The 9,654-nt window shown below is 34.9% G+C and overlaps 1 long non-coding RNA gene across 1 annotated transcript; it reads right to left on the bottom strand.

Moving 5' to 3' along the window:
- Positions 1-7,361: 7,361 nt before the first annotated feature.
- Positions 7,362-9,146, bottom strand: LOC106646676 (uncharacterized). Its single transcript, XR_001339213.2, has 2 exons — positions 8,872-9,146; positions 7,362-7,764 (listed from the first exon to the last, which is right to left on the bottom strand). It is a non-coding gene; the product is annotated as an uncharacterized LOC106646676 (long non-coding RNA).
- Positions 9,147-9,654: the final 508 nt, after the last annotated feature.

The raw sequence follows: 9,654 nt of genomic DNA, 5'->3' as shown, positions 1-9,654 counted from the left end.
TTTTGTCCGAGTCTTTTGTCCTGTAGGCTCTTACGTTTAAAAAAGAACAAATTGTCCTACAGTGGGTGCAGTTTCCAGAACTTTTTCCTCGAAAAATCCACCATCATCATCATCGTCATCGTCATCATCATCATCGTCATCATCATCATCAACATTCGACGTTTCGATCTCTGTCTGGCCGAATTGACTGGAAGATCGATTAAGAGAGGGACGAATGCACGCAAAACCCGAAAAATCTCTGCCCCGAAATGGCCCGCTGGGCTTTGGGATGCCCGGATTCTCGGTAACGTCCTCACATGTCCTCCTCCACCCCGACTAAACGACACCTACCGATTCCTGCGCCAAAACACACCCGCGATGGTCCTCTCTCCCATCACACTATGGCTCCTCCCCTTTTTTCGCGCTGCTCCCGCTGACGGTGTGAAAGGTGTTTGTGTGGGTAGGTCCAGGTGTCCCCCGAAAACGTCAACATGGGGGCGAGGGAGGGAGAGCAGGTGCGAACGAGAGCTTCGGAGGATCGTTTTCTTGAGCCGGAGTCTTTTTTTTCTGTTTGAGGGGTGCATGACTAACTGATCGCTATGGCTGACGTTACAAAGATTCAGGTCCCGCGGGAGTTTTCTTTCTTTTTTTATTTTCGTTAGCTGAGATGATGAACGATTACTGCCGTTATCATCGAGTGGAAGATTCTCTTTTTCTCTCTCGATTTCCGGTAGTTTTTTTTTTTTTTTTTTTTCTCATGGATTTGGGGATTTTGATTTCAATGTACACGTAGGTATAAATTACTTTGAAACTACGCGATTGCGATGACTTTTCTTTAATTTAAAACTAATTGGAGCAGCCCGAACATTCCATCGCACGCATCGGAAATTTACTTTTTTATTCTTTCTTTTTGTTATCAAAAATAACTTAAGCCTTCAAAGTGGAGTATAAAAATGAATACAATTTACCATCCAGTGAAGGCCCAGCAAAAAAATGGTTATTTTTTATCGTCTCTATGCGCAGCAACACCGAGCATTCATTAATAATTTCCGATGGAGGGGGCGTTAATGATTAATAAATCTCTTTTGCCGGGTGAGCTCACCTACGGGGTCCCGTCGATCGCTCATCGCGTGACACGATGAAAGGGCCCCGTTGCTCCTCGATGGTATTTCACCTACGCGCTCCTGTTATTTTTCTTCTTTATGATATTACAAGGTTTACGCTCACAGTACCTGCACTGCTGAGGTATGCTCGGCCGTCGATGGTCAAAGTGTATACGGACAAAACGATGAAGGAAATAAGGTTTGGAAGAAAATAAGTTACGCAGCTTGTAAAAAATAATGAACTTTTGTATTTTTTGAAGAAATATTTAGTTATCTCGTTCTGTGTTTATGTATAAAATAATCCTAGTCGTAAGTGCGAAATTTGCCATCTGAACAAAAATTTATTTGATTATACATTAACGTACGTTTATAAATCATCGTGCTTTATTTGTATAATTCATGCCACTACAATTCATATGTAAAAATTATCCGCGCAAACACAAAAGCTCTTGATTCCGTTTTTTTTTTTTCCATCATTAGATCCGCAAACATTTAAATCACGTTACTTATCCAAAAGCCATATTTGTCGGTGACTGGTACTGAAAAGCTAGACTCAAAAGTATTTTTCTCGTCGATTGATTCCCATTGTACAAAAACACACTAATGCATCCAAAAGATCCGTACACCGTATTATACAGTAACGACAAGCAAAAGCCCCTGCGTACCTGTACGCGTTTATATACTCGTATAGACAAGGTAGCGATTCCCAGTGCACGAGAGAGCAAAGCCCTTTTATATTGCCGGCAAAGTGGTCGATTTGATCTTTGTTCACTTTATTAGCCGGCGCACAATGAGCGCACTCGAGGAGTCGAACACATCCTTATACATTCTCCATCCACAAAACGTGCGCCCCTCTCCCTCTATACATTCGCAAAAAAAAAAAAAAAAAGAAAAAATAAAGTTAAACGGAGCCACGACCGTGCAATGTAATAGCTCACGCGTGTCCGAGTAAAATCAGGTTTTTCCTCTCTTCGTAATCCTTGGCATATATTCGCTTGCCTCCTCCCCTTCTTCCTCCATTCAGAAGCGATTCGCGAGTGACCCTGAATGAAAAGTTTTCCTCGGAAAATTTTTACCGAAAGACCACCACCGCGCGCGCCCCCCATTGTGTTCATATACCTCCTGCGCCTCTTCTATCTCCCTTTTCTCTTCCCCCAGTGTGGTTTGAATGCCCTTTTTTTTCTTGCCTCGATTCGCGTGACGCTGTCTCCCCCTACCACCCGGTTTTCTGTTGTGCCCAGAGAGTCTTCTGCTGTAATACAAATGAAGGGATAATCGTTTTCGCAGTGCATCAGAATTGACGAGGGTAATGATGGTCAACGGGCAGCGGAGTGATTTTCAATTGAGTTGGTCAAATGCTGTAGAAGTTTATATGGGTCCGACTGGCGATTCTTCCTTTTGTCCATGTACAAGTACACCTGCATTCAGAGGAAAAAAAACTTACATAACTACTCGTATACTAAATTTTTGCTGTGGTTTAACTATTGCGTATAAACAATTTCTGTCTATAGCACGATGAAAATTTATCGGTTTAAAAAAAAGTGACCAACCAATATTGGGATATCGCTTGTGGATTAGCATACATGTGTACGAAAAAATATATCTTCTAAAATAGACGTATGGTCTCTTCTACAGGTGATGGAATGATATCAATTTATAGTGATAGTAGCACAGTAATTTTTATGATTTTTTTCTTCTCTCGGTTACATTCTGGATTTCAGAAAATTCTTCAAATAACCGTATCAAAACGCAGTTTGAGCCAAAAACCATCTACCGTAGCGAGCAATTATTATCCTTTTCCGTGTGGATGCGGAAGAAAAAAAAAAAAAAAAAAGGAAGCCGATTATTCGTCCACAAAATATTTAACGAGGCAGCGTCGCGCATCGCAGCCAGTCGACACGTCTTTGTAAACCGCGTGAATATCGCAATAAAATACCACCGTCGCAAAAAGGCACGCGTTTATATGAATGCAGGGTCCCATGAAACGCCTCGTCGTGTGAATGGCTGCGACGCGCGCCATAAAAGCTTAGCTCGGAGCTTGCACGGCGCAGCTGTAGGAGGCACAGAAATATACGCGGATAATTTCCCGAGGCGATGAGAGGGAGAGCCGGTTACCGTCCTCCTTAATTTTGATGCTTTTGTTTATAGCTCCGTGTTTGTTTTAATATAAATATTATAATTTTATAAATTTGCAAAATTATATTTAACTCGTGTTTTTTTTTTTTTCTTCCAGGTGAAAGTCGTGACAATTGCTATCATCCTGTTTTCAGCATCTCCTGAACTTCCGGTGAGTACATATACATTACATACAATACCCCCAAACCGCAACACCTTAAACATTTTAAAACGTGTATCTCTCAACAATTTTGATTTCCATGGCGTTAAAAAAGGTTGATCATGCTGATTCAACCAAGACGTGGGGTATCTGAAAATTCAGCGATGGTATAAAAAACTTATCTACATACCAGTTTGGCAGCTCGCATTATCATTTAACTCACGAGGTCGCTGGAAGAATGACGCGAAAGCGAAGCCGTATATAATTGCATGTGTTCGCGCAAGTGGGTCGCATGTCAAAAGAGAGAGCAGAAAAACGCCCAAATGCGAGTGCGTTGCGTACACACCTACGCACACTTAAGATGTGTCACGTATGTACGTGCGTGCGTGTGCAACATGGCATCGTGGATCCTTGTTAATTGGACCCTCGAAGTGATGCGAACTTTCGCAGGTATCGTGCGCTTTCTGTCCTTTTGACTCTCTCTTTGGATGTGTATTCGTGATTCTCCGTGACTGTAGTGACTTTGAGCGTAAGAAAACGGAAAAAAAGGAAATTCCTTGAACGAAAATACACTAGAGATTGGTGTGATGAAAAAAAAAAAATTAATAATGTGTGTGTGTCTGAGAGAGAGAGTTTGATTGGGGCTGCTTGGAGTATTGAAAACAACATTATTGTTCAATAAAAAAATGTTGCGAATTTTTCTTCCACATAGCTATTTTAGTACTCCATTACACATATAAGAGGAGAAGTATCAAATGTAACATTAACTTTATCTTAATCAACATATTATTCATCGTAAGTGTTGTTGACATATGATTTTCAAAAATCATAGGAATGGTAGCATGATTTTTTTTCTCTGTAATTTAATATAGACTGTTAATATCTCATTATCTGCAGAAATTTTTATTTTATTTCCGGCAAATTATGGTTTCATTAAAAAAAAAGTACATTAAAATTATACATCAACAATTTGATCGACAACCTCATTTACATGTTAGTTAAGATTATACAAAATAAACCCGAAATTTATTAATACTATTTTGTCCTAAGAAAAAAAAAAAAAAAAAAAATTGTAAGTTACAACGTTAAATTTAAGATATCAATAATTCCATTTATTCAAGATTTTAAGTTTTATAAGTAATTGTGCATGTTGAAAAAGAGAAACATAAATATTTATCCACATTGTAGAATAGTTTATTCCATTTTATTTTACTACAAAAATGTTAGTATGCAGTTTTTATGTTAATCGTTGTGATATTTTATATTTTTCTCCCTTCTGAGATTGAAGTTATAAACACATACAATTATAGCCAGTTATGGAAGTATCCCATTTTATACAGCGATAGTAGGCATAATCATGTACGCTGCAATTTGCGTTACATGCCAATTCATCCCAGTGGTTGCACGGCTCGTGATGGATGAGTCTCGCCATAGTGTCGCTCATAACTTTAAATCCAACTTTAAAAAATACATAAAAATTTATGATTTAATAATTGTCATCTAAATACAAATCTATTGCTAATTTTAGTGATACGTGTGAATAATTCGTAATAATAAATTAATTTTATAATTTATTAATAGGTTCATTAGTACTGCATTGAAAAATCTCTCTATTCTAAATTTTATTTACTATCTGCATGCTGTGCTAAGTGTGAGTTGTTAATACATTTTTAAATATTAATAGCCTCTAGTTGATTGATGCATATTATTATATCTATAAGAGTTATTGTATCTTATATAGAGTAAAAACTACACTGGGTATTTATCACGAGTTTTGATTTATTCTTCTAACCAAATAATGAAGCAGTGAGAGCAATAATAAATAATAAAATTCGACATGAATTATTGTTGAAAAGACTCGTTGGTTTCGGACAAGAGGGTAAAGGATGTCGAGAGGCTCCCATGAGACTTTGTATTTAAAAAAAAATTGTGCTAGTGTAGCCCGCTATATGTCTACGTTACGCTGAATACATTTATAATTAACTTATTAGTTCTCAAATAAATATCATTAATATGTTTTGAAGCGAAAATAAATATTGGAATGGTGTAGCATTAAATTGTAAGGTCTCGAGAAAAGTTACATCAAGTTTCAAATCATAACTTTGAGTAGTAAAGCTTCTGCAAGTGATTTCGTAAAAAGACATCATGCCACGTTAAAATTTGAATTGTAAGCAGACGCTGCTCACTTATTTATCACGCATTCAGCTATTCAGCATTGTAACTGCGTAGTAAAGTTTGCGCTGATTTTTCGTGAAAATATATGATATTATTTCAAATACAAAGGTTAGGGTGAAACAGAAATGGCGGTTACAGTCGAACTTTAAGTTAATAAAAAAAATTGTACCATGCAATCTTGCCTTTGTATTTCATTTAATAATCCTCGTTGGTGCCATAACAATACATTAAGAGAAACTCTAATTTCTTTGTGTATTTTTTAAATCACTGTAACTTTTTTTTTAAGAATGAAAAATCTACTTATGTACAAACTATGATGATAATTGTAAAATAAACAATTGTACTCACACGCAGAATAAATAGTGACCGCTAAAACGACAGTAAAGAGTACCACTAGGTATTTCATTTTCTCCTTTCTCCAATGTTAGTACAGAAAAGGACTTGTGCAGGTGCTGCGCTTACTTCTTACAAACTGACTGTACTAACAGATACTCGTGATGAGTTTGGTCCTGATATACAGCCTATCTTCTGACTAATAGTAAAAGTAGGAGATATACGACCACTTCCGGTTTGTTATATGCTTTCAGCGTCTTGAAGCTGAGTAGGGATTAAGATAAATACTGTGGTCGATGTCACGTTCATCTCGTTTCGTACCGAAAATCCAGAATTTATTGTAGAGATGAAAATATCTTGAGAATTTCACATTTTAAAATAGGAGAAATATTTTTTCACTACATCGTTTGTATAAAAAGGCGTCGTAAATTGTATCCAAAATTTTGAAGAATGCCAGTTTTTTTTCAAAACAATGCACGTAATTTTTTCAAAACAATGTAATTTTTTTTCTTGATTGTCTTCATTCTTCGTTAACGTACAAAATGCTTTTTCTGTATACACGATTCCCTATGGGTTTGTAAAGAATTTTTTTAAATTTTGGAGTACAATTATTTTATACATGGGTGAATTAAAATATTAAAGTCATAAAAAATACATTTTTAAAACGTACCTAATACGACAATATCGAAATTATTTCATTATTTAAGTATTTTACACTTTTAGGGTTATGGAATGGTAATATTTTTTACTCAATATTTTGTAAAATTGTAATGCCACATGCAATATAATTAAATAGTTGATCATAGAAATAGTAATTAATTATTAACTATTACATAAATATGAATAACGTTTCGAATAAATAATTTCCTTGCAAATTGAAGAAAGATTTTTTTCCAGATTTAAATACTCTGAAAATTACTAATTCTTAAATCCTTAGAAATTAACGCCTTTGGTGATCCAAAACTTTTCAAGTGTTCAATTATTTATGAAAAAATTTTAAATTAGATTAAATTATCATTACGTTACGTGTCTTTTTGTTGTAACCTTTTTTTTTTTTTTTTACTGCCAGCAAAAACCTTGACGCTAGCTATATTTTCACTCCTCTACCATATACGTGGGTGAAATTATCTTGTCTTTAAGTACAATAAGCACTATCGCAGTCAAGTTTTGTACGTACAGTACTCATATCCATGATGTAGCCGAGCCATTCGATAACCTATTCTCGGGTGTCCCTGAGGTGCAGGTCTAGCTACGAGGCATGGAAACAAATCTCGGCCGTGAAAAACTCCGAAAAAATCTTTACCTAACTTCCGAGTTAAGCCAACTGGGATTCATACTTGTATCCCACTAGAGCAGCCGTACTTCAACTGAGCTAAGACATTATGTATATATAATGTATACTTACGTTTTAATCAACTAAGCTTCGACTGCATGCTACCCTGAAAAAAGTACCAACTATCTACGAAAGGAAAATAAAATAAATGAATTGACACGAATAAAGAATTTTAATTATGATTTATTTTGTTACAAAAGTTTTACAGGTATAAATAACATGTTTATTTTATTTACGCAATTAATACAGTGGTATGATGCACTGCATAATTGGATTTTTTATTAGTCAACTGTTAGTGCTGTACGTTTATTTGGGTTAAAAAATATATATCTTCGATACAACTGGTTAATAAGTTACAAAACATTGCAAAGTGTGTTGAAAAGTAAAAGTTTATCATTATGACAGCTTAAGTTTTTCTTATATGTCGATACATGTGCAACTATATCCCAATGACTTATCCGATTTTGTGCAAACGGCATTTGAATCGAAGAGGCATTTAGTCTCGCATAAAAATTTTTGGAAGCCACTGCACGGGTTGGGTACGATTTTATTGATTTGGTCCAAGACTGTAACAAACAATGAACAATTCACATTTTTAGTAAAGCATACATTTTTAAAATTTAATCATTATTATTATTATTGTTATTATTATTACTATGTATACATAAATCGAGTAGTAAAAAAATCATTCTTTTGTCGTGAAAATAGTACTTCAGTTATTAGACATACATTTAATGTAACCTTAGCTGAGGTGTTCATGTTTTTTTAAAAAAACGTCGTTAAAGAGTATACAAACTCAACAGTAAAAATATTTAACTCCTTTAGTCATAAATACGCTAAATAACGCATTCAATGGAACATAGATTTAAGTATACATATTTTTATTTTAAAATTTGAAAAAATGTTCATACCAGATAAAGAACGTGGTTTTTCATAAATTATTACATCACAATCGTATTCTGATCAACACCAATTTTGAAGAAAGACATGTTTGTTCAAGTAGTGGATGTAATTACATTAAAATTAAATAAAATTAATCAAAAATATCTATAAAATCGAATACACCTAGTTTAAAATCCAAATTAAAATGTTATGTGCTTTAAAAATTAGTTTGAGTTACATTAAATGTAGCATTATTATTCTTTTTTTACGCTGTAGACTACAAGTACCAAATTAATCTATTTCAGCAGGCTTGAATTTTTTTTTCAGAAACTCGTATCATTTACATAAAACCATTTCAACAATGTTTTGTTATTAAATGGTTTACTTGACGAAAATTCTCAGCAATGTATCAATGTTTATTTTGAAAATTAAATGTCCCGTTATTTAACTTTATTATACTTGGGTGTAACTGAAATTTATTAGTTTCTTGGATACTACATAGCTTTTGTATTCTTAAAAGCACTTTTCCAACCACGACGTATGTGAACTTTGATTTCTACGAAATGACTCAATCAAATATATCTCTTTTTTTAAATTTACAAAAAAAAAAAAAAACTTTGTATCGCGTCACATTATCTTCAACCACTTAATCTTATAGTTTACGAGAAATATTTTAAATGTCTTTGCACGTATTTTACAACCACCGTTGTATATATGTACATATGTACAGTAATAAAATCCACTCGCGTAGAACATAAAAAATTCACAGCGTAATAAACAATCGAACTTACTATTTGCCGAGCAAACAGCCACAGCAAGGGCGACGATAAACAGCACCGTTATGTATTTCATGTTTTGGAAATCACGGAGCAAGACTTGGATCAGTGAACGCGTGGCACTTGCCTCGAAAGAACAATCCGTACTGGTTACTCGCACTATTTTAGAGTGTTATATCATCCGATCACCACTTCACGTCGGACGGTCGGACTGACAAACATACATGCACACATTTACACACTTACAATACTCTTCTACGCACACATTTTTATGTACAAGCATCATGCACGCTCATGCACGCGCATATACTAGCGCAGGTGTGTCACGAACACAAAGATGGAGAAAGTATCCGGTACGAAGTATACGAAGTTATATATATATGTATGTAGTGAACCGTGCGTATGGGGCGTGGGAGTGGTGGTAAAAAAATTATATTACATACAAGTAAAGAAAGATACGACCGCTGGTTTGTAACAGTGTTTCTGGTGCAGGAGGCTGAGGCATTTTAGATAAGTGTTGTTGATGTCATGCTCTCGTCTCGTTTTCTACGAACATCCTGTGTTGCCCTTTTATCTCTCTCTCTTTCATATCCCACTTTTATAATTTATCTCAAACTTTGTGTGCTTTGTACTTGGGTATAAATTTCTCGCTGCTCTCTTTATTCTACGCACAAGCTTGTTGAGTATGTTTTACTTGAAAAATACCAGTTTTCTCAAATAAACATAGAAATTCAGTAAAAATCATGAACATCTCTCGAATAAACAAACGTACGTATTGATTATTTGGATGTAATATTT

This window comes from Copidosoma floridanum, unplaced genomic scaffold, assembly GCF_036245765.1.
Source record: "Copidosoma floridanum isolate Cflo_tuat_1 unplaced genomic scaffold, Cflo_Japanese_pri ptg000032l, whole genome shotgun sequence".
In the NCBI taxonomy this organism is placed as follows: Eukaryota; Metazoa; Arthropoda; class Insecta; order Hymenoptera; family Encyrtidae; genus Copidosoma; species Copidosoma floridanum.
This window is presented reverse-complemented; position numbering and strand designations above follow the sequence as displayed.